Source organism: Myodes glareolus, chromosome 5, assembly GCF_982192425.1.
Source record: "Myodes glareolus chromosome 5, mMyoGla1.1, whole genome shotgun sequence".
Taxonomy (NCBI): domain Eukaryota; kingdom Metazoa; phylum Chordata; class Mammalia; order Rodentia; family Cricetidae; genus Myodes; species Myodes glareolus.
In genome coordinates this window covers 12,081,079-12,107,828 of record NC_142030.1, presented here as the reverse complement: position 1 = coordinate 12,107,828, position 26,750 = coordinate 12,081,079, and the positions used below count along the sequence as shown (strand labels likewise).

General features: G+C 40.5%; 1 protein-coding gene across 2 annotated transcripts in view; it reads right to left on the bottom strand.

The window, feature by feature from the left end:
* The window catches only part of Disp1 (dispatched RND transporter family member 1), a 150,104-nt gene that overhangs the window by 101,699 nt on the left and 21,655 nt on the right, over positions 1-26,750 (bottom strand). The window contains exon 1 of one of the 2 annotated variants that reach the window (XM_085687591.2): positions 1,510-1,626. The exons of the other annotated variant lie outside the window; for it this stretch is intronic. The gene's annotated coding sequence lies outside the window, so the exon portion shown is untranslated. Of the gene's footprint in view, positions 1-1,509; positions 1,627-26,750 lie in introns of those variants that run through there. 2 annotated transcript variants of the gene reach the window in all.

The window sequence follows — 26,750 nt, the reverse complement described above, 5'->3', positions numbered from 1 at the left end:
AATGGATTTTCATTTATTTTCATTTTAATAAAAGTAATATGTAACACATTAAACAATATAATAATTATCAAAGAAAAAGTAATTATCTTCCAAATGCCAGTTCATGAAATATCAATATGTAACTGCTTTGACTCCTCTGGGATCATTCAATAAGTACAAATATAACCTTTAAACGCATATGTAGACCCACGTATGCCAGGCTTTGTTGTCCTTTTCATGAAGTAATACTCTACAGCTGGGCTTTTATTTCTCTCCTGGCTATACCTTTGATCAGCACCAGCAGAGCTAACCCAGTGTTTGCGGTCCCTGTAAAATGATCACATGGTGCAGACACAACATCATTATTCTCTCCATAACCATTCTTCCTGCCCTGAGAGCAGTTCAGATCCCTCAAGTGTGTGTTCCAGCCCTGACTGCCTGGGAGTCCTCATCTCTTTAGGTCACCTTCTCACTAATGCCCACTTCAACAGGCAGGGAGCTAGCACGGGAGGAAAGAAAAGCAGTGAAACTGATCTGCAAGCCTGCCCCCGACTGCCCTGTATTTTATCATACATCGCTGCCTTGATCCGTCTGCACCCAAACTCTGACTTATTTTATTATCTGTCAGTTAGAGGTAAATTATTCACATCAAAGATGTGCTGGACAGGAACCGTAAAAGCCAGGCTCTACTTCCAGCTCCATCACCAACTACTGATGTGGCTCTGACAAGTCACTTAACTGCTTGGAGGCAAACTTCTTGTAAATAATGAATTGCTTCAGTAAAGCAGCTTCTGATGCCCTTCACACTCAAGTCGTGATACTATACTATTCCATAAGTGCAATTATGGCAGCCCTCGGTAGGGAAGTTACCAATAAGTTAAACAAAGAACAGTAATAACAACATAAAAGGAAATTAGCCCAAGAAAGCAACTATGTAAGTACCTCATGAGAACACTCCAACTGCCTGTTTACAGACGAAAAACATGCAGATCACACTATAAATGGCCGAGCCACTGTAGCAGTACGTATAAAATTTTACATTATTATGTTTGTCTTAGTTTCAGCTATCACACAGCTTGAAAATAAAGTTCCTTTTAAAGACAGAGCAAGTGATACATGAGCATAAAGGACTTTGGGGCTCTGCTTCTGTCTTAGCCACTCCATCTCCAGATAAAGGCTCTTTATCTGTAAAACAAAAGTATGAGAGAAGACTCTCTTTTCAATTTAAAAAAGAAAAGTCAGGCAGAAGCTCCTGAGATTCACTCATTCTCTGCACACATCTTTGCTGAGCATGCACATGTCGAACAAGCACTGCTCTGCCCAGGGATACACTGTGAAAAAGGAACATGGTCTCTTCCGTTGCCAGGTGACGCCTACGGCTCTGCACCTTGTGATGCTTCCTAACTCAAACTGGCCTTCCATAATTTGATTAAATATAAAGTGTATTATGTATTTTTAAATATTCTTTTTAAATCAGTATTCTGCTGCACTTGTTATTAGAAATGGGGAAAACACTGGTTTTCACTTTACCTGACAAAGACAGCTCCACTATCAACACTGAACCTCAGTGACTCCTGGCAGGATGGGGTTTCCTTTCCCATTCCTCTTCTGGGTTGTATCCCTGGGGTTTATGTGTAATCCTTAAAAGATACTACACCATCCTAAAACCCAACAGGGACAATGACTAAAAACTCAAAATGAAAACAAAAACATAACTGGCTAAAAATGCAAAGATGTATTTGGAACTACAGCCAAGAGGTCAGGCTGTGACAGTAATGTGTGTGTGTGTGTGTGTGTGTGTGTGTGTGTGTGTGTGTGTGTGTAAATCAGTAATATGGGGCCAATATTTGAAGAGTTTGTGTTTGTAGAAATAAACCAAAACAGGGAGCAGGGACACACAGTATGACAATAATGTCTTGTGTCATAGAACATAATTAGCTCTAAATGTCTACACTTGAAAGGCTTGTATAGAATGTGGATCTCAAGTTTACTCTAGAACAAAAGACTATTCATATAAATTGCCATTTCAGTTTTTCTTTAAACAAAAAAAAAATGCCTTTAAGATTAGAGTGCTTTGACGGTTTTGACCTTTCTGTTCGGTTTTAAAAGACACATTCCCTCATAAGTATGAAGAGAAAGCCTAAAATAAATATGTCCCTCTGGTTAGAAAATCCACAGTGAAGAAAAAGTTCTTTTAACAAAAGCAGTTCCCAGTTGCCCTGTGGAAAAGCTACACTGAGCGTGAAGCTATGTCTTCCCTATTTGCCTGCAGTGTGAGAGGCTCAGGTTAGAAGCTGGTACGAGACACCACAGCTACAACTAACACTGCTGAGGTAAATAAACCAAAGAGTAAAACAAGTAAAGGTCCCTTTTGAAGCAAGTTCCTAAGAATAAAGAACAAGGTTATGAGACTAGGGTGTAGTTTTAATTACATCACAGAGAAAAACCGCTAGTGGCTGTCCTAAACTGTCACTGTATAACCGTGGCGGACACAGGGGAAAGAAACCCTACTGTTTTTCCCAAGACTACACACAGAGTTAATAATGTAATTTGGGAATGAGTCTTAAGGTTATCAGAACTTTCTGATCACCAGCTCCTAAGTTAGTCCCAAGCATTCCTGCGTCAGCAGCCTAATTACAAGGGGCAGTGATGGGAGCTCTGTCTGTCTGTCTGGCAGCAGGAGGCACAGGAAGGGATTCAGATGAAGAACATATTTCACATTGCTACAGCTGACAGGTGTGAAAAACGAGCCAGACAAAGTCTGCAAGCTAATTCTGTAATTAGAAATGCTGAAATCTGTTGAGTACTGCTGCCCACAGCCGACGTGGTTGAAAGCAGACAAAGGAGCTAGTTTTCTTACTGAGCAATTTTATTTTAAGTTATGACTTTTTCTTATTGGGAAAAAAACTAGATGTTAATAGTTCACAGTAATTGAATAATCTATTATATTCATACTTTAAACAGTAAAAAGCAAGGATATTTATATAGTTGTATATCATATAGTCAAAAGCAGTGGTTCTCAACCTTCCTAATGCTGCAATTCTTTAATACAGTTCCTCATATTGTGGAGACCTCCAACCATATTACTTTCATTGCTACTTCATAACTAATTTTGGTACTGTTATGAATCGTAATATAAATGTTTTTTGGAGGCAGAGGTTTTCAAAGAGGTTGAGAACAACTGTTAAAATTTTTTTAAAAAAATGAAGATATTGCTTCTTCTACTTCACACTAAACACTGACCATGCAGTGAATATACCTAACACTGTAACTGTTTATTAACTCCTTAATTCAAACAAATCACTTAACGACAACGCAGGGGGTCCTAACAGGAATATAAAGCAATACTATAGAGCCAAGTTTTATTTTTACTGTTAGAAAGTTACAAACAGCATCTAGACTGAGTACTATAGTGCTGTATTAAGCTGTAATAATCAATATCAACCTTAATTCGTACAGGATGTAGACATACACTGATGTGGGATCCCCTCTGTATACTGTGAATATGTTTTATTACCACTGGTTAATAAAGAAGCTGCTTTGGGCCTATAGCAGAGATAGAGGAGAAAAGAAGGTGGAATCACAAGAAAAGGAGACAGATGCCAGAACACCAGAACCGTACCCAGTAGGCCACAGGCTCATGGCGACACAGATTCATAGAAATGGGTTAATTCAAGATGTAAGAGTTAGCCAGAAATATGCATAAGCCATTGGCCAAACAGTGTTGTAATTAATATAGTTTCTGTGTGATTATTTTGGGTCTGGACAGCCAGGAAACAAATGAGCAGTCTCCACCTACAATACACATATATTTCTTAGCTGGGTCCCTGAAAAACATGAGACCTAATGAAATGTTAGCAGCAATGATTACACCAAACACACAGATCTTGGTTTTAAAATACCAATTTCCATGAAAAGGACCCAGTGTCCTTAGAAAAAAAGACTGGGTCTAAGACTAAGCTAGACAGTACAAAAAGAACTTTGAAAATCTTAATATAACAGAAGGAAAATGCAGACTGAATGAATGATGAAGATCCATCAAAAGGATGAGGCTATTGACAAGGTCTCCCACCAGCTAGACCTGAACTATTGTAAGCAGCAAAGCATTTAATGTCAGTAATAAATTAATTAATGTAAGTAATGAATTATAACCTATTGACTAAAATAAGAATCTGTGAGTTCAAACTAATATAAATAAACCTAAAGAAGGGAGCCTTCCTTAATAGGACAGCACCAGTGAATCTGAAATGATGGGACAGCAGGGATCTAATGAGGAACAAGCTATTTTAAATCACACAGAAATTACAGAGGGGCAAACCACAACTTGACACTGGGGAAACATCCTGAGCATTTTAATCAATTTATCAATAGTACTGGTATACACTGGTATCGTGTGCCCACCACCATACCGGGGAGCACAGCTCCCCTTCCACGGGTCTCCACAGAACTGCAAAACCTTACTCTCGTTAAGAGTGTTCATTTCACAAACCTACAGTAAGGGACAGTTTTCAAAACAATTGACCCAAATTCTTCAAAAAATATACAAGCCAAGAGCACTTCAGTGGCCGACTCAAGGGTAGAAAACGCTTACCCATGTAAAAGCAGAACTCAGGGAGAGTGGGATGGAGATGTGAGGACCACATCACTAACCTCCCACGTCTCAAAATACAGCCAAATAAAAACACAGCAGCCACATGGCTGGTTGGTTTTCTCCTAGTCCTTCACTGGACGCACAGTGGAAAGTGAGGTAGGCAGAACCGACTCCCACCTTGGAGGACACCCCACTTGAAAGCACTAGAAATCCTTCTCATCGCTTTCTCTGGATGTGATCCACACTCCATGGGGTGGAAAACGCTTTGTTCTCTTGCTCTACTACAAGTCACATAACAGATAACATTTAAATAACGTATGTCGTGAGAGAATTTCTTCTTCTCTAAAATCTGTGTGACCTCTGATGGTATCCCTAAAGAACTGAGGGAGAAACATATGTTTTCCTTTTGCTTTATTAATGCCAGGCATCACTTTAACAAAAGAAACTAGATAATTTATTGTGATATTTTTGAACAGCAGAAAGGAAATTATGAGACAGCAGATGATGAAAACTGAAAATGTCTCTGAAGTTAGAGGGCCTTAAGTGTTAAGAGCAAGGGGTGGAGGAAGGGAGGAGGTGCAGACAGACTAACAGCAGCCATCAACACTTCTGAATCTTTTCAGTAGGGAACATTCCTCTTGACAAGCATATGGAAGCTCTGAAAGTCTGAGCAAATAGTGACAGCAAAACTCAGAAACAGGACCAGAGTAACGACGGTGAGCACACACTAACCACTGTGTGCTGAGTACTTCATCTGCTTTATTTCATTTAATCCATGCAACAACCTTCATCACAGAGGAACCATGACCCTTTTGAGAAAACTGGGATTCACAAGGGAAGATAAGTAAAATGGTTAGTAAGTAGTAGAGACGGGTTTGAAATCCAGGCTTGTCTAACTCAAAGTCATGCTCTTTTAAACACTAACACTCTACTTCTCAAGGGCATACGACAATGTCAATCAGATAACCGGGAATCTACTATCACATCTACTATGACTGTCACTAAGCAGTAAACAGAGCCAACAGTCCTTGACCTTGCAGAACGTACAATATACGCCAAATAACTCAAAGGAACAACACTGGCACATTAGTGGCCTTCATTACAGTGAAATGTGTTATCATTAATTGGAAGCTACCAACAAGAGAATCATAAATGACTTTATCAGAGAAAACAACTCACTGCAAAAAATTCCCCAGGCCACGTTGCTACAATTTCACTACTGTACTGATAAGCCAAAAGACCATATCAATCCAGAGAGATAGATGTGCTGGCTACTTTTATGTATCCCATAAAGCTACCAGAGCAAGTTAAAAGAGAAAAGATTTATTTGGTTCCTGGGGCCCATGGTTGCTTGGGTCCATGTGCTTAGGCAAAGCATCACGGTGGAGGGAGCTGATGGAGAAGGTGGACCAGAAGCACTGACTGAAGGGACTGGTGTAAGCTTCAAAGGCACACCAACAATGACCACTCCAGTCCCAGAACCTCTCAAAACAGTGCCACGGGCATTCAACAAAAGAGCCCGTGAGGAACAACACAAAAGATGAATCGGCAATGGGAGCAGAAAGAAAAGGATAAGGATTACACAAAGGGTTCCCTGAAGATAACAGGCGACAGACATGGCCTCAATACACAAAGGGATGCAACATGGTAGCATTAAATGCCTTCAATTTTTGTTTTACCAAAATAAATCTACACTGTTTATAACTATTTTCACAGACATGTAATAATGGACGTCCTCCTCCAGCCATCACCCCAGCGATCTCTAGACACCATAGCCACATGCACTTAACATTAACAGTCGAAGCTTCCACACTGCCATCCCAGCTCGCTCACAGCATTCTCCTTCCCTCTTTCTCAGTACATTCAAACCACCACTGCTATTTACATCAACATTTGGTGTTTTACATTAATACTGTTGAAATATGACCAGTCTGGTCTACAGAGCGAGTTCCAGAACAGCTAGAGCTACACAGTTAGTCCCTGTCTCAAAACACACAAACAAACAAAAACAAAAGACTATTCCCAACTGACAAAAATAAAAATGATAAATTGTCTTTTTTGAAAAAACAATGTTTCCTTCTCATTAGCTCCTGTTTAATTTATTGTGTATCTTTTCTACAAAAGAAGACGCTAATTTCAGTCAAAGTATCTAAGAATCTACTATGCACATGGTGTGCTAGGCACAGAATAGTGATCAAGAGCAGAAAAATATTCACCATTCCAAATGCTGGAGTCCAGACCACAGACCACAGACCACAGAGCTGACTGGAAGAACAGCCATTCATCTCAAACTTCCTAAGGATCTTTCTATTAGTCAGTTGTTAAGCAGCTTTCCAAGTATTCTCCTGAATCTCCTACCTCCACTCTAATCAACATTTCCTTGCCCTTAAACGTACCTTCAAAAAGCTGTCTTATTTCACCTCCTAATGTCAAATAAGTAGCATTTTAAATGCCCAGGAGTCTTTATTTATCCACGGCCCTGCTGCTCCTATGGACACTGCTCATCCTCTTACCTCAGGAGTTACAAGTTTTGAAAAGTATTTTGTTCTGATCCTGATTCTGTTCCTTTCACATCCTTTTTCATCTATTTTGGTTTCATTAATAGAAAAGACTTTGTTTAAACATGTCTGCTCAAGTCAAGAGAGCAAGTGAACAGTAGATAAACTTCGCTGTGTGCATCATCGCATGACATCAACATAGACTAACAAGGCAAACGAGCTTTGCCAATGGGGATCCCAAAATCACTGCGTATAGACCTTCTTCTAACTAGTCTATACAAGAACCACTTCCCATTCTCCTGTGTGTCCTTCTTTGGGGTGGAGCGTGTGAGAAGCATTACTGAGCCCAGTAGCCTTCTGTGAGCACACCATTAAAGCAGGCAGAGCATCACAGGTCAGCATGCAAATCCTTGTGTGACCCTGATAAAACCTTGGGTAGACCATCTTATTCCAACACATGCACCAGGCTTTTTCTTTGAACCATCTCCCAAGTCATGACACAGAGACTTCTTATTAGTTTTGAATGTTCAGCCTAGCTTAGGCTCTTTTCTGGCTAGGGCTTTTAACTTAAATTAACCTGTTTCTATTTATCTACCTTTTGCCTTGGGGCTTTTTACTTTTTCTTTCTTGTTTGCAGTCTGTATGTCTGGCTGGCTGACAGCTGCCTGGCTTCTGGCTCTGGGCAGCTCTCTCTTTCTCCTTTTTTTTCTCTCTGCCAGACAGCCCCACCTATCCCTTTCCTGCCTAGGTATTGGCCATTCAACCTTTATATTAGACCAATCAGGTGCCTTAGGCAGGCAAGGTGAAACAGATGCAGCACATCTTTACATAATTAAACACACACCCTTACATATTAAACAAATGCAGTACAAACAAATGTAACACATCTTTACACAGCTAAAGTAATATTCTGCAGCATAAATAAATGCAGCACATAACTGAAGTTAAAATAATATTCCACAACAAACTTACCTCAGAACATCCCTAAAATGGCCAAAGGTTTCATCATCTACTCACACCCCTCATTAACTTTGAGCTCTCCATTCTTTATTTTTTTAAATTATAGTACCTGGAGGGGGATAATGTGAACATGTATCTAGCGCTCATAGAAACCAAAGATGTCAGATCCCCCCTCCACGCCCGGAACTGGGATTACAGGTGGTTGTGAGCCACCTGACATGAGTGCTGGGAACTGAACCTGGGTCCTCTAAACTAATTCTCTCTCCAGCCATGCCCTATCTCTTACTCCTTTCCAACCATGTTCACAACCTTGGTTCTCACATGTCTCCACATTCTCCAGGCCTTCACTAGTCATCTCGGTACCTACAACAGCCTACTCCAAAAAGCTTAGCTCAATCCCTACTTTCCAAGTCACTGTGCAAGTAAGTCTACTCAGCCACCTCATTGTAAAACATGACCAGCCTCTCCCCTCCTGTCCCCTCCCCTCCCCTCCCCTCCCCTCAGCATGCCTAACCCTCCTCACCCCATTTTCTCCTTCGCTGTCATCTACTAGCACTATTTAAATCACTTCATTAGTATGGTGTGTGTTATCTCCTCCCCTCAGAATAAGGACTGTTCCTACTTCAGTGACTCATGCACACCCGGAGCACGAGAAGCTGTGACTTTCCAGAGCTTCTCTTTCAATTACAGTCTTTGTTTCCACCCTGCAAACACCTACTTCATCACTATTCACTAATTTCCAAAATGTTGTTCAAGTCTTTACTACTGTTGTGATCCCTCCATTTTGGTATGGTCCTTTTCAGTAGGATTTCAAAGAGGAGCAGAAAAGCAAGCTCGAGGTTGGTCCACATTCGCTGGTCCTGGAGCTTCTCCCTTTCTTCGCTACCCTTTGTGTCCAGCACACCTCTAGAGGATCAGTGATACACACAGCTATGCCCCAGTGGTTTGCTTCCTTCTCAGGCTGTATCTGAGGACATGGTGTCTACTTTGACAAGTCCAGTCTCCCAAAGGGATGGTGCCCTGAGGACCCTGAAACACCATCAAGCTGAAAGGCAAGTGTCTTCAAAGCCTCCTGAGAGACGCCCAGCAAAGATTTTATTTTTTGATAAATTTATCCATAAATTGAATATTTTATACTTCTAAGTTCCAATAGAAGATAACTAAATTAGTTTTTTTTTAAAAAAAAAAGGGAGGACTAAAAATGTAATATAAGATAAATGAGCAGGCAGGCAGGCAATTTATGAAGCACTATAACTACCACTTTCTGAATACCAGGCATACCTCAGACACTTCATATCTGCGGTATCATTACTCCTTCTACCCACTCTGTAATTTACTACCTGGCTCAAAAACTAAAAACCTAGACTAAGACATCGCCCATCACTGCTCTAAGATCACAGAGCCAACTGAGATATAAACTCAGAACTGTCTATCATGCTGTTTTTAAGTATTAACAAAGATAACCTAAAATATGAAATGATGTGGGATATGGTGGTAACTGCCTGAAACCCCAGTACTTAGAAGAGACAACAAGGTCACAAATTCACGGCCAGCCTGGGCTGCTATGAAGAAAACCAGAAAGGCTAGACAGAGGCTCAGTGGGTAAAGCCTGCTGACCTGAGCTCAGTCCCTGAGACCTTCATGGCGGGTAGATGGAGAGAACCGAATCCTGCAAGCTGTTTTCTGACCTCCACATGTGTACCTTGACACACACACACACACACACACACACACACACACACACACACATGGGGGGGGCAAATGAATGCAATTTTTATTTAAAAATTGAGGGGAATAGGGAGGGAGAGGAGAAGAGGAGAAAAAGAGAAAATCCATTTTAATTTGGTCAGAATAGAATGGTAACTGGTAATGATACTTTGAATATTTCTAAAAGTCTTGTGATTAGTGAAAAGAATATAATAAACAAAAATATAATGCTCATTTCACATTCTGTCTCAAAACGTCAAATGTAACCAAGAAGTATTTTAGGCGGGAAATAGTTTTCTATGGCATCAACTTCCAAAGTTCTTAATTTTTCCGTGATGCCCCAACACGGCTGCCTTCCCCTGCATTACGTCCATCATCAAGCCCATATCCACAACAGCCCTAAAACAAAGCCTAATTGTGTCCATGTGCAAAGGACCAACTATCTGCAGTTCTAGAATCCCAGGCACATTAGCACTGACTTCTCATGGGAAAAGGGCAAACACTGCCTTTAAGTTCAGAAGAGGAAAATTAAAAACAGTGAGCAGCCATACCTGGATTACAGTGACTGACAGCAGCACAGCCTGGAACTATTAGTTTCATCTGGGCCGGAAGGAATCTCAACAGAGGAATTTTTGGCTGCAGACATATTTGCTGAGATTTTGAGAACTAGCACGTATCCACTAAAGTGAATATGGCTATGCGGATCTCAGCAGCACACAGGTCCGTGCAGCCAAAGGACTGTGTGTCAAAATTAAGTTTTCAATTTTTCCATTTAAACTTGATAAAAAAAATAAATGACAGTTATAGTATTCAAAATATCCACACCCCAGAGTGGCCAAACTACATAATTTAATATCTTTGTGAACATGAAACCTTTTCCCCCAGGACAGATTTTTCAAAATATTCAATGTTCTGTTTGGTTCTCATCTTGCAAGCAGCTGGAATCTTTTCTGAAATGAAGAATGATGGGCCTGCCCTCTGTGGTGACTGGAGATGGAGAACACGCAATCTCATACCTTCAGAACAAAATATATCTTTATATTATGTGAAATTTAAATTTAAAAAAAATCTAAAGGTAGGAAGAATATGCTTGGAAATAAAAGAAAGAAGCGTTTCACACTCCAGAATTAAGGTAGCTGCTTTTGAAATTAGTTTCATTAAGTATGGAAAGTAGTTGGCCAGCAAGTAAGGTAAACTGTGAGAATCAGAATGCCCTGCTCTAATGAAGACCTGGCTTCTGACTTGAGAAGTGTGGTGACAGTCTATCTGCTGGCACATAATGACTCCCACGTGTTGGCCCCGCAGAGGTTACAGCTCATTACTGGTAAAATGTGCTGCTTTCTAAAGACTGTGGCTTGTTGCTTACCTCCATATAGTCTTCCTAATGAAGATAACATATTTTTCCAGTTAGGTAGATTTAAGAACATAATTTTGAGGACCTTGAAACATTAATTGCTTAAATCTATCATTTTTGACAGGTCTTAAATGGCTTCTAAAAGCCTTATAGCTAAAGTGTCACATAATCTTTTCCCATTTCCTATCTGCCTAGGGGCAGCAGAGAATGTTGGGAGGGAGAGGAGGGCTGGCCAGGTGAGAACGCTTGCTGTGGCTTCTTATAGTAGGTGACAAGTTCAAGCGCCAGTCTCAGAAACTTGAACTCAGAAATGACTTAGTACAAAGAAGCAAGAATTAGGACACATGGATATGAACACATAGACACAAGGACACACACACACAAACACACACACACACACACACACACACGGAGACACACACACACACACACACACACACACACACACACTAGGGCTCCAGAAAAGCCACTCTCCTGTTCTCCAATGTCCTGTTTATCCCAAGCAGTGAAGTATACTTTATGACCCCTCACCACTGAGGTTCCAAAGCACAGCATTAGAAGTAGGCACAATGTTAGCCACTTATAAGAGTATTTTTTTTAACCAAAATATTTAGGCTCAATTCTATGATCCTCTAACCAACTGAAAGGAGGGACACAGAGGCCTCCAATTCATCATCTCTAGAGAGGGGTTTGACCAGATAAGTACTGTCTGAACGGTCTTTCCTAGAGCCCCACACCCAAAGCGGTCTCCAAAACAGACTGGAGTTCTCTATGTCAGCCTGAGTAAGGGATCTGCCACCAGGGAAACAAAAGCCAGAACCTCCAGTCTCACTCCTCTTTATCAGATGTGGTCAACATCTCCTGCATGGATCATCATGTATTTTCATTTCTAGAATAAAATTTGTTTCAAGGTTCAAAAGCTTTTGTATCAACACTGCTACGTGGCCAAACATAAAGGCCTGCCGTCTATTTCCCTATTAAAATACGGAAAACAGATTAACAGTGAGAAAATGAAAGTCTTTCTATCAAATCTCTACTTGTATACGGCATTCTACAATCTACCACTCTCCCAAGGGAGCTAGCTATTTTGGTGGCTGTAGTTTACTCTCTCCTCAGACTCTATTCAGCCCTTCGATGTACTTAAGACCACTTGCATAGGAATTACAGTACATAGTGTGATAGTGTATGTACAGTACAGTACATAGGTGTGAACATACTCTCTTTTTTGGAGGACAAGGACCTGTGTGTTATATTCACTCTTGGCACCAAGAGCCTAACACATGCCAGAGTCTCCTTTCATTTCTGTTAAATAATTTCAGAGCATGTTGTTCGGTCACTAACCCAGAGCTGATCACTGAGGACACACAGCACGTGTGTTTGTCCATCTGATCTGATTATTACAAGCACAGGAAAGGACCCTGAAAGCACGTGCATTTCTGAGGCCAGGGTACCAGTGCAGAGATGAAAGCAGCACGGATTTCAGAGGCAGGCTCCTTTTCCTCGGGCTTTCACAGACGCTAAGATGCATGAAAATGCCTTGCTTGGTTATCTCATTTTCCTGGAGGAAATTCTAAATTCTTCCAGCTGACACGATGATTCATGTGCATGATGATTTTGGTTAAGAAAACAACTGTGGTCCTCTGGCCAGCTAGAAATAGTACACTGCGAGGCTACATGACTGTTTGGTGGGAGCTGCCTTTAGCCTTTGAAGGAAGGCAAAAGAAATCCAAAATGCTGTCAACGTACATCTTTTTTCTGGTGAATTTATAACTAACTTCAGAACATTCTTTTTTCACTAGACAATTATCTTCCAAAATACTGAACACTTTGGTTCCAAGTTGGCACAACATTTCACATATAAGAAAAGGGAAATCAAAACAAAAACAATTTGCCACGTTTCAAACTGAGCTGGCCATTTACTAGGAATATTGGTGTATTAGTTACTTTTCTACCACTGTGATGAAACACCATGACCAAGGCAACTGACCAAGGAAAGGGATTATGTGGGTTTATTGTTCCCGAGGTTTAGCGTCTGTGAAAGAGAAATGAAGGCATGGTGGCCTGAGCAGGAATCTGAGAGCTCAAATCTTGAACCACAAACACAAAGCCAGGAGAGTGAACTGGAAACAGAGTCCTTAAACTCTCAAAGCCTCCCTCTAGTGACACATTTCCCGAGGCCACACTTCCTAAAACCCCCAAATACTGCTACCAACCAGGAACCAAGTTTCCAAATACCAGAGCCTATGGGTGACATTCTCATTCAAATTGCCACAATTTGAAACTGAGAAAAATAACTTTTAAGGAATATACACAGCTGTGTCTCTGAAAGTGTGAAGAAATTACAGCAAGGCTGCTGTGCGCAAAGAGTGGAGCACGTTAATCAAGTTCGAGGGCAAAGCTCCAGGTAACAGTGATGGAAACTCACACACACTCTGAGTGCAGACAGCAGCAAAGCACACAGTGAAGAGGGTCCCTCACACCAAGGCAAGTGGGAAGGAGGCTAGCAAGTCACCTGGGAGGAAAGGGCAATTACATCCCAGGAAGACACAGTTCCTAACCTTATAGAGTTCATGAAATGTTCTGAACAGCATTAGAAGTGAGAAACCTCTCTCTTGTAAAAATACATATGCATACCATTTCAGAGATCCTGAGGTCTCCAAAGGCTATTTCAAAATCTCAGGTGAAGGGTTTCCAATGGAGAGCTGTATGCCTATGAAGTAAGGGAGAAAGAGTGGCACTGAGCCTACTCAATAAAGGAATGGAAATTGGAGATTGGAAAATTTAAGACGATAATACACAACAGATAAAGTAGAAAAAAGGGTGAGTCAGGGGCTGGAGTGATAGCTTAGCAGTTAAGAGCACTATTGCTTCTTGCAGAGGACCCAAATGCAGTCCCCAGAACCCAGGTCAGGCAGCTCATAGTCACCGATTGTCCTCCCCACCCCCTTAACTAAAACAAAAACAAAACAAACAAACAAAAAACCTACAGGTTTAAGAGGCTAAAGAAAAGTCAATGAAGAATAATATGAGAGCTAAAGGAATCTACACATCTAAAGGAGAAGAAAAAAATGACGATGGAAAAGGAAGATGGAGAGCGAGCACAGGAGAACAGAGGAAATGTCTGCTTGTGCTGACTGGCTGCTAGCACAAGCCAGGCAAGCTTCTCATGCTGCTAACACGGTCAGCGTTCTCTCGTATTAACTTTCCTCTCACAGAACCCTTATGGGGCCTGTCTTATGCACGTCACAGCTCAAGAGACTGATAAGTTTCCCTTGACAGTTAGGAGTTAACAAAGCCAGTCTCTCAATCTTTATTAGTTATGCCTACTATACAATCTGCCCCTGTGACACCCTGAAAATGGCCTTGGAGGGCAGTTTTCTACTGAAGGTGATACTAGGATACAAATCCTTCTTGGTAGACACTGCCAGACTCTAAATTACACTCACAGATAATGTCATGATTTGCTTTCCAACTGAAATGGTACTTTCAATGGGTTTTTTTTTAATTCTATAATTTCAAAATCCTCTGAGTGTATCAGATTGTGAAGAGCTGAGCACAGAAATATGGCCCGCAGCAGTCCCCCCGCTGCTGGGGAAGGCCCGGCTCCTACTGGGAGTGCCACACCTTCCTTTCCCAGCCAGGCTGCCACCTGCTCCAAAATCATGGATCCATTCTTCAACTGCATTGACCCTGAAAGGTTTATGACACACAGATTTGTTCGAGTGCACTTCATTATGGTTTTTATTTTAAAGGGCTTTATTTTTTTGTATGAATACTAGGTTTACAAGTACCTGTTCTCAAAGTTTCTCTAATTGATATTTTCCACATGACTAATGGGCAAAAATGAAGAAGCTGTGTTTCAAAGCTGGAGCATGCCCTGATAATGTGTTTCTCTTTTATAAGCGAATGACTGAAATTATCTTGTCACAGGTGTTAAACAAACACAAAACAGATGAACTCAAATACATTAATTTAGTCTTATAAAATCTAGAAGAACTTTAGTGATGGAACACAAGGTCCACTTAAAGAAAAAGATGTTAGAACCAAGTGCTGCCACTGCCACCATCCTGGATGCACACAACCGTTATCTTGATTATGAGTGAGCTCTGTGGTTCAACATCTTTAGATGCAGAAGATACATGGGGGAGGAAAAGCAACCCAAAGGTGTAACAGTTTTTATCTCTGCAGTTGGTACACAGGATTGGGGTGCATGGAGAGGGACAGACAAGCACATTTTGTCCCGGCAGTTGGTATACAGGGTTGGGGTGTGTGGAGACACACAGACAAGCACTTTGAGACAATTCATGGGAATTTAGGATAAAAACATCACTTAAGTATCCTCTTATCCCTGTATTTAGGAAATGCCTCAGTGAGTATATGGATCTGTGCCCTCTGACCTCATGGAAGAGGAACAGTACACGCACTGGAGGTTATTATTTGTGCCTATCTGTTTCTATGCCTGTTTCCCCACCAGACTGTGAGCTGCCCAGGGCAGATGTATCACAGCCCATGCTCAGTATCTGGTGCACTAGGTATAAAATAAACAAGCGTTAAGTTAATAAGGCATAGGACTCTGCTCTCAGAGTTTATAATCCAGAATACCTATAATCTCAAGGGCTAAGTTTTATCTAATCTTGAGTGCATTTTCTAACACAGCTGACGTGTGTGAACATAAACTATCACTGTTCTATAGCCATTTTAAAAGTAGGTTCTAAGCTTCCAGTGGGAGGCAAGTCATTGTGGAGAGGGTTGGGAGGGTAAGACCTGGCTATGTACCCGGACTAGCCTTGAACTAACAAACTCCTGCTTCAGCCTCCCAAATGCTGAGTTACAAATATGCATCACCAGGACCAGCTTGACAACCTCTTCTCATACTTCCACATGTGGCCCCTTGGTGGGCCTTGCTGGAATCTACTCTCAGGATTTTTAAACTTGACTCATCTACTCTGTGACAGCAGAAATGGCTTACGTGTTGATTCAACTCTTCCAGGCTGGCACTGCTCACATACAGCTTGTGATTACTCACTGAAGTAAATACCACACTGCCTCACTTCCAGGTACAGTGGAAGCAGCAAAATATAGAATCGGGGCAAGGCATAACTAGACAATGGGGCTGGTATTTCAACCAGTACGGGAAAGATGGATTAACCAGTGTTAATGGTGGAATAAAAAAAGAAGCAAATGTAAATATGCATACACTATACATACCTATATTAATACATATATACTCACATATATATGGTTAGTGGCATTTAGAATCAAAGATCTGCCACTACATATGTTCACTGCTATAATGATATCATTGCTTTTTTAAATTTATTTTTATTAATTAATTTAACCCGATCAGTTTCCCCTCCCTCCCTTCTCACCTTCCAGCCCCTCCTTCAACCTCCTCTCTTCTCCCCCACCCCATCCACCTCTCCTTTCTCTTCAGAAAAGGCCTCCCACGCATACCGGCCAGCTACGGTACATCAGGCTGCAGTGAGACTGAGCACCTCTTCTCCTACTGAGGTTGGAAGAGGCAATCCGGCAAGACTTACAATTTGCCTTGCCTACAAGTTATGCTGGGGTAAAGGTGATACAGAAATTATGAGAGTGGCCAACCAATGAATGCTCCAGCTTGAGACCCATACCATGAGAAGTAGTCCACCCCTGACACTGCTTGGACACAGAAGAAAGTGACTGACAAACTGCCAATATAGGCAGAACTGTCTTTGAAGTTTCCTACTTCATGAAATAGTCTGCCAGATACTATGGGCCTGTAGGCTGAAGATGGGTGCCTGCAATGTTACAGCAAGATGTCTCTGTCAATCCTAGAGTTTTAGAAGTTGCTTACAATGCACTTCCTGTTTACTTAGGTACTATTATATCCTTCTGGAGTCTTTGACAGAGTTGAAGAATAGATAGCTATAGTTTTCCTTAGTTATTATAAAAAATAAAGTAGATATACTGTAACTGCAATTCCTGCTTGATACCTGTTTTGTTATATGTAATTTTACTATGTTAAAGTTAAAACCTTCCTTTTTATTTATAGAGAAAATAAATACATAGTGATGTATACTGTGAATATGTTTTACTGCCATTGGTTAATAATAAAGAAGCTGCTTTCAGCCAATGGCTTAACAGAATACAGCCAGGCTGGAACATACATACATACATACATACAGAAAGAGAGAGAGAGAGAGAGAGAGAGAGAGAGAGAGAGAGAGAGAGAGAGAGAGAGTAGGTGGAGTCAGAGAGAAGCTGCCACAGGACAAAGATGTCTCTGCCAGAGCCCGCTGAAATTTGCCAGTAGGCCACGACCTCGTGGTGATGCACAGAATAATGGAGATGGGTTAGTTTGGGATGTAAGAGCTAGCTAGAAATATGTATAAGCAAATAGGCCAAGCAGTGTTTTAATTAACACAGATTTCTGTGTGATTATTTTGGGAGTCTGGGAGCTGGGAATGAACAAGCGACCTCCCCCAACAGGAAGAATTAGGAGGTTGACCCTGCTGGAGATGTGTCGCTGGGGACAAGCTTTAAGATTTCAAAAGCCCACACTATTCCCAGGTAGCTCTCTGTGCCTGGTGCGTAGGGACTGGATGTAAAGACTCAGTTACCGCTCCTGCTCCAGTGTCATGTGTCTCTGCTGCCATGCTACCCGCCATGATAACTATGAACTCAGTTGCCTCAGTCACAGTGTCTCTTCATGGCAACAGAAAAGTAACTAAGACACTCTGCAAGATGTGATCTGGACGGCAGGGCTGACTTTGGTATTATAAGTTAGTTACTACAAGAATGAATATGATATAGAAGCAAGATCAATCCTCTCATGATGCTTATTCTCACCACCCCAATGCTCCTGTCCCCAAAGACATGGCTCCTCAACTGTGGACTTCTAGCCTCCTGAACTATGAACTAAATAAATTCTGGTCCTTAAAAATGATCTAGTCTTGAGTGTTCTGTTATAGCAGCAGGAAACAACTGAAGCCCAGTCATGGCACAGCTGTCTCACTCACAGCTGACTGTACCTATCTCAGGGCATTGCTGTGTGGACCAACGGAAAGAGTCCAGACAGTTCTATCTTCCTTCTTCCTAACCAACACCCGCAGTTTGCTATACACAAACTGCACTAGTGAACATAAAAAAGAGGATAAGAATGCAATACTTTCAAACAAAACAGGCCAAGGGGTGAAAAAGGGCAAAATTGTAAAAATTATCACCAGAATATTTTAAACACCATGCAAAATTATTTGGATTGAATGACTTTTGTTGGCATAATTCTATAATATAGACCTAGAGATTACAAAGAAACCCAGGGAAATAATTAGCAAGTTCTTCTTTTGTATGCAGAAAACCAGACTACAGGATTATTCCAAATATGCATATATTAATGAGACTTTTCTTGGCAAAGTGAAGGCTTTGAATGTTCTCTAAAATGACAGCCTCTTTTCTAAGCCCTCCTCCGTCAGGCCAGTTTTCTCTCTCTTGTTGTGTGGTGATGGCTGGTTGGTTTGTCAAGGGTCTCATCATATACCTTGGCTGGTTTGTAACTCTCTTTGTAGACCGGGTCCTGAGCTCACAGAGATCTGCTTGACTCTGCCTCACAAGTACTGGGATTAGACTGTCAGTTCTCTCCAGAGGGTATTTTACCTTGTAACTCACTAGACTGTGGAATTATCCTACCCTCACAGATAAATGAGTCATTTTCTTGAAATTTCAAAAAGAGTTGAAGTAGCCCAGTTTTAGGCAAGCAGTAAACCGCTAAAATGAATTGAAATTTTAATTATTGTCCAAATCCAGTTCTATTTTTATATTCAAAGTTTCTCCTTCATGATTGAAAACTAAATTTAGCCAAGGGTTGACATGAGGAGTTACTCTGAATCCACTTCACAGTGTCTTAAAGGCCTAACTCAGAACGACAATTATCAGGACAAATCCTACAATAATTGTTCCATTCTGTTCCCTCCACATGGCACTGTGCCATATAATGTGTTTTTTTTTAATTCAGAAAAACTCAATGTCTTACTTAGAAACAGCTTGAAAAGTTGGCTCCTAGCCTATTTGTAACTGATACTAAAACTTAAATACCTTCTCAGCAAAGCTATACTAACTTCAAAATACTCTGGGATCAACCATTAAAATGTTTTTGTTTCGGTTACAACACTAATGAACACCAAATGCTGGAATGTGTTTTAATGGTCAAGTGCACCACGGATTTTCTTAAAACCAAAGCTATTTCAACTGCCCATTACATTCCTAAAGGCAGATTAGCCAGCACTGATACAGATACACTTGAAAGATTTAATACTTTAGTGTGCAATCAAGCATAAGAAAGTTTAATTTAAAAAGCCTGCCCAATTAGGTGTATTTTTCCTATAAAAATACCAAGCCCCCACTTTCCAAGCTGCACTTAAAAGCCCCCTTTCTTTCATTCTTTGCACAAGTAACACAACCTTCACCTTGATTTCCTCATTCCTATAAAAATGAAGTGATGTCAGGAGGTCTAACTGCTCCTTCTCCTAAAATGAAATAGAAAGTACAGTTAGGGGTAGGAGAATGAATACCAGTTCATCAGTATTATCCAAAATCGGCAAGAACTATGATGGGATTTTAGGAAATAAAGTAATTGTTATTTTAAAATTGCAAAGGAGAATAAGCTATTTAGGGCATCTCTACAGGTTCACACATCTAGGAAGATGGCTCTTAAAGGGTTGTTCGTGGGCCTTCTCAGTGCATGCCACATCTCGGGAAGCCAGTGCATCAGTGGACACCCTCCATGACTCCTTTGTCTAGTCTTGCTAAGCTCTTCCTCTTCACACTAAATGGAGCTGCGTTGGCCCCTGGCCTCCCTCACATCAATGCTAGGTGAGGCAACCGCCATTGTCAACACAACCTCTGTTTCTGATCTTTCATTCTTCCCTTTACTGTCCTGTGAGGGCCATTTTGATTTTGCCCTTTGGGGCCTTCAATATGAACTTTCCCAGAACCCAAAGTGTAGATGCTGTCCATTTTGTTTATCAATTATTAATCATTTATTTTTGCTGAGATAGTCTTCAGTTCTTGCTTGCTACTTTATTTTTTTATTTTCTTTCTTTTTTTAATTGATTTTTATTGAGCTCTACATTTTTCTTTGCTCCTCTCCCTGCCTTCCCCTCCCCCCCTTTCAACCCTCCCTCAAGGTCGCCATGTTCCAGTTTACTCAGAAGATCTTTTCTTTTTCTACTTTCTACTTCCCATGTAGACTAGATCTATGTAAGTCTCTCTTAGTGTCCTCACTGTTGTCTAAATTCTCTGGGATTGAGATTTTGTAGGCTGGTTTTCTTTGTTTTATGTTTAAAAACCACTTATGAGTGAGTACATGTGATAATTGTCTTTCTGTGTCTGGGTTACCTCACTCATAATAATGTTTTCTAGCTCCATCCATTTTCCTGCAAAATTTAAGATGTCATTAATTTTTTCTGCCGTATAGTACTCCATTGTGTAAATGTACCAAATTTTCCTTATCCATTCTTGAGTAGAGGAACATTTAGGTTGTTTCCAGGTTCTTGCTATGACAAACAATGCTGTTATGAACATAGTTGAGCACATGTCCTTGTGGCACAATTGAGCATCCTTTGGATATTTACCCAAAAGTGGTATTACTGGGTCTTGAGGAAGGTTGTTTCCTAAGATTCTGAGAAATTACACTGCTCAAAGGGTTTGGCTTTTGTTTGACTTCTGCCCTTCTTCGTTTAGAGGCTCTCCCATTATTGTTTCCATGTTTCATTCTGGTCTCAGGGCACAGATTTTGAAGAAATTAAAAGATGGACCATATTAAAAATTTACAATTGCCAAGCCTGGAGACACAGACCTGTAATCCTAGCTACACAGAAATATGAGGTAAGAGGATAACACATTCAAGGGCTTTGTAAGCTACATAACAAACTCAAGCCTAACCTGAAGAAGGCAAGAGTCTGTCTCAAATGTCTTCAAAAGTGGCGGTGGGAAGGGGTAAGGCTCAGGGTAGAGCCTGCCCAGTATACAGAAGGCTCCAAATTCAGTCCACAGTTTGAGAATGGGGCTAAAGACTGACTCTGCCACAAAGAAAATGCAAGCTAAACTTTAAAGAGAATTGCTTAAGTGGTCTCCATCACTGCCACGTGAGCTAGGGGTAAGTGCTGTTGCTCTCACGGAGCCTACCCATCTTCCACGGGAGTCACTAAATTCGTGTGGTTTTCAAATGCAGTGTGCACAGCGACGAAACCACATTTCCTTAGAAGACTGTTTTGTTTTAACACCTTAGATTTACACAGATTCCCCAATTAGTTAAAATCAAAGTGGTTTATCATGCTATTATTAATACCAACAGAGAAGTAAAAGTCCTTTAAAGCAAATGTGTTATTCTATGTTAACATGGAATACACCTTGGAAAATATAAATATACACAAACCCTGCCAGTATCCATTACTGTTTTTAATCATTAGCACAAAACAGCTGCTCACAGGCTCTTTATTTGTGGAAGGAGAAGTGAATGTGGGAGGAAGATAGGAGGGAAACAAAGTGCTTGGGGCTGGAGATGGCTCCGTGCTTCAGTGTCCTCACGGCTTCTGCGAGGACCTACTGAGTCCCACAATCAGATGGTGGCTCTCAACTACCTGCACCTCAGCACCCTCTTTTGGCCTCCACAGGCTCTTGAACACACACAATACATATAAACTCACAGTGCCACACACACATCACCTACAAAAAATAACCAAATCTTTTTAAAGTACTTGTAGCTCGCTGCAAACCAGTTACAGTGGAGGGGGCACAGTGCCGCCCACACTTCAGCTGCTGGAGTTGACAGCACACAACTGCCACACTGGGTTTTAAACATGGCAGTTGGTTTCACAGATCTCTCTGATCTTAGCATCACTTTCCTCCTTAGGCTTCCTAAAGACTTTGAGCAAAGTATCAAGAAATATCTCAGAAGATACCAAAGGAGAGCTCAAATAAGAACAAATAAATGTGAGCCTAAGTGGGTAATGGTGCCAAGCTCAAACTCAAGTGCAGTTTGAAATTGCAGACTTCTTTCTTGAGCCACAGAAATGGGCAAAAAGCAAAACCACTCCATGTCCTCTAATACAGTATGATTAGGTAGAGTAAAGGCATTGCTTGACTCTACATTTTCTTGTCAAAATGAACGTCAAAAACTAATAATGTGCCTAAAAATGCCAACCCTCCTGAATTCTAACTCCCTTCTTCCTCTGCTACTAAAAACATACTTAAGACACCAAGAACACTTTACTGACAACTCAAAGTTCGAGCACTCAGGAGCCATATATCCCACACACATATACACGTGGAGGTCAGAGAATGATAAGAGTCCTGCTCTATCTATCTTATTCCTTTGAAATCTGAGGTTTTAAATTTATTTTTATTTGTGTGTGTGTGTGTGTGTGTGTGTGTGTGTGTGTGTGTGTACATGCTATGGAGACCAGGGGAGGACACTGGATCCCTGAAGCTAGAGTTCAGGCAGCTGTCCAGAGTGGGTGCTGGGAATTGAACTCAGGTCCTATGGGAAGGACAGCAAGCTCACCTAACCTCTGAGCCATCTTTGCAGCTTCTATTATATTCCTTTGAAACAGAGTTTCTCACTGAACCTGGCGTGAGGCTGGCACCCAGCAAGCCCCAGCAATTCTCTTGTCTCTGCCCCCAACAGTACTGGAGTTAAGGGCCCACATGTGACCATATCCATGTTTTTTACATAAGTTTGGGGATCTGAACTCATGTCCTTTGCTTCGGTGACAAGTGCCATTACTGAGTCATCTCTCCAGCTCCACACTATTACATTTTAAAATAATGTCAGTTTTGACTATCATCAATTTTATCATTAATATACAAATATCAAGCGGGTTTATACTACTTAGAATTCAAACAGCACTCCCATAAAATAGTCTGTAAATGTCACTGCTAGAAAGAACAGGACTGGAGTCTTCTGGTCATGGGAATTCTGTCTAGAGCTGAGTTTGCTGTAAGGGGGTGTCTGCCGTGCACAGCAGCTAAGGACATGAACTTTAGAACACGGCCACCTGTTACCATCTTTATGCTCAGATCCGTTATGTAAGGAAATGGCAAAAACAGTAACCGCCTCGCAGTTCTTTATAGTAATTATTTTGAGTGTAAAACAGATGCACAGGAAGCACAATAGAAATGCTCGTTAAGTCCCTCTTCATTTGTTCCGGGACATGGTGTCACTATGCAGCAGCTGACTTCAAACTCATAATCCTTCTGCCTCGGTCTCCTGAGCACTGAGATTACAGGAGTGCATCACCAGGCCCTATGTACACAACTAATTATTTACTGTTAGAAAATATTTTAAACTACTTAAGATAATGCTTATAGACTTTTTTAAATGGTCAAATGTGTAGAGAAAGCAAATAAAACATGTTCATAAAAGCTTTACAGATAAAGTGCTATTTATCTCACTTCATCAACCAGCACACATTTACTTGGTCATTTAAATAATTATTAATAATATCTTTCATTACTGGCACTGTGCAATGCAATGATGTCACATGCCAAGTAAGATCAAATCTTATTTTATTTATAAATGTCTGCTGAAGATTGGTACTCTGCTGATGCTTATATTTATAAATAATGCAGTTAAAATATTTTGTGTATATGTACATATTTAACTAAATGGTATAGTCGTGTGCATGCTTACCTAAGATTGTGCCAAAGCCATTTAGTGCGAGCCCAAGAAGGTGGCTGATAACAGGGAAGAGCCAGGATTTCATCACATTTCCTTCACTCGTGTCCCAGCCCAGTTCATAATGAATGAATGTGTACATGATACCCTAGTGTAAGTAGTACTGCCTTCCATGTGAAAACTTCTGTACCAAACGTCACCTAAAACTGCCTTCCATGTGCAAACTTCACCTAATGCTGCCTTCTGTACCAGACTTCACCTAATGCTGCCTTCTGTACCAGACTTCACCTAATGCTGCCTTCTTTTACCAAGTAACTTTTTCACTCCAAGAAATACACAGAAATCCTCTTCAGCAGTTTGCCTCTTTACTCTTAGGAAAATCTACATCTGCTCAGGCCTCTTCACTGTGTGAATATCATCTCCACACCACCACACATTAACTTCCTTTGAATATTGCCAGTTCAATCTGCTTACACTCTCTACCTTACATGATTTAAGTATAGCACACAAAACTTCAGTCAGTACAAATAAATAACAAACAGGATTTCAAAGAAAAGTCTTATATAGGAATAAAAAGTTTTACATCTATTTTTAAAATACACAATAATTACCCAAATGACTGTTTTCCTCTTTAGTACTAAGCAGCTGGATAGTCTTAAATTTAAATATTTAAGAAATGAGATAGCACATTCCTAGGAAAAGACTCAGCCTTCCAGCCTTTTCCATCCCTTGATGGCAAAACCCCTGGGGGAAAAATCAGCTGCATCTGTTTGTCTTTGAATTGATTTTTCTTAATTTTCTTTTGTGGTAAAATAAACATAAAATATATTCTCTTAACCCTTTTCAAGTTTAGTCATGTGGAGCACATCCACGTTGTTATACAAAATCTCTAGGATTTTTGTCTTGCGAAACTGAAACTCCATACCCATTAAACCTCTCTCCTCCCAGGACCGCCAACCACCATTCTCCTGTCTGTCTTCCTGAGTTTGAATCAGACAGCAAACGCATACAGTATCTGACTTTAACGACTGGTATTTCACTTAGTAAATATTGTCAACCTTCAATTTATACTGCAGTACTGTCTGATCTTCTTCCATTTTAAGGCTAATGATAGTCTGCTCTAAGCATTTGTTTTTCCAGCTACCAATCAAAGGCACCTTCTTTTACATAACAATCATAATGTTGTTATGCATATAGCTACAAATTGATTTGAGAGATAAACAATCTGTCAAAAGCTCACAGTACAAAAAACAATTCAGGCTGGGCATGGGGAGCACATACCTATACCTAGGTATGTCACATGTTTTATATACTTTTTTTTTCTGGTTTTGGTTTTTTGAGACAGGTTTTTCCTGTGTAGCTTTGGAGTCTGTCCTGAAACTCACACTGTAGTCTAGGCTGGCCTCAATTCAGAGAGATCTGCCTGCCTCTGCCTTCTAAGTGCTGGAATTAAAGCCACCACCGCCCAGGTTTATATTCTTGTCTTGATTATAAACTGTGTTTCTTATATTTCCTTGTCAATCCATTTTACTCTAGTTCAGTTATATTTTTGGTTACTATTCAGACTGGCACTATAAGTTTTTTCTTCTCTAACTGGTTAGTGCTAATTATTTTAAATTGTTTTCATAATTTTAAGAAATCTTGGTTTTCATTCTTCTTAAATCAACTAGCATCAGACCATCTTCATGACCTTTGTACTCAGCACTGTATTCACTCACACTAAGTAGAAAGCGAGCAATCATGCACGTAGACAGCACCTAGAAGTGCCTATGAGGGAGTCGGCACTTAATTATCATCTCTAGTCTTCGTATGTGGTTTTAACCCACTAAGTCAGAAATCAACTATAACGGGAAGTAAATTTGAAAGCTTAAGTAAAAGTTTATTGTCCCTCATGTAACAGTTGAAAGGTACTAGGTGACCTGAGGTGAACACAGCACTGTGCTCAAAGAAACAGACTTCAGTTGACTCTGCCTTCATCATGCAGTGTCCATCTCTGGATCAAAAGCTGATGCTTCAGTTCTAGTCATTTCTCAGCCAAACAGAAAAGGGAAAAGAAGACATCTAGGAAAAATAATTTTTCCCTAAAGAAAATGACCCCCCAAAATTGTCCCCATCTCCTCCTTTTACATCCTGATGGCGCAAACCTATACAGCCAATCAATCTACCTGTATCACTTGACAAACAGTGCAGGGTGGTCATGAGCAAGATAAAGCACAGGCCGACTGGGATTCTATTTCTCCAAAGAAGCAAGGCCTTCTACATTTTCCCATCACACTAAGACTAAACAAAAAATAATACAGATAGCTCTCCCAGAACTTGACCATTATTCAATTTTCTCAGGGTCCCCTAAAGATGTCATCAACCCCAGACAACAGGAAGCAGTCTAGAAAACAGAACACAAGAAGTGAGGTGAATAGCTTTGGTCATTTGGCAGGTTATGGATTTTTATCAGCATTTGGGAGGCTGGTCACAAGTTGTTACTGGTCATGGTCAAGGGGAAACTAAGCAAAGGAAAATAGACTCAGGGATCTCATCTAAAAGTGGGGCTGGGGAGTAAAAGAGTGATAGGATAAAAAGGAAGATTCTTGAATCTACTTTTAAACTAAAAAACAAAAAGCAGCTACTAATCTCAAATATTGGCATGGATTTTTTGTATATTAATACAAACTTAAGGTTATTTTACTGTAACATAGTTTCCATTTACAATCTGACACAATCAAACTTGTAGTTGTGTGAGGTAAGTTTTCAAAGTCAAACAGAGAACAGGTGCCTTTAAACTCTTAAAAGACATATAGAATATGGCATTTAAGATGTTTTAATAACATAAGGCTTTTTATGAGAGTGAGATATGTCTGCTCCTGGTAGTGCCAATTTACTTCAAAAAAGCATGATGGGCACTGAAGAACTTACACAGAGTTTGCTCTCACTGTGACAAAGTTAGTCATTGGGCAAGAAAATTCCCTTTCCTTAACTGCTGACAATTGCTGTCTAACTGGATAAACAGGA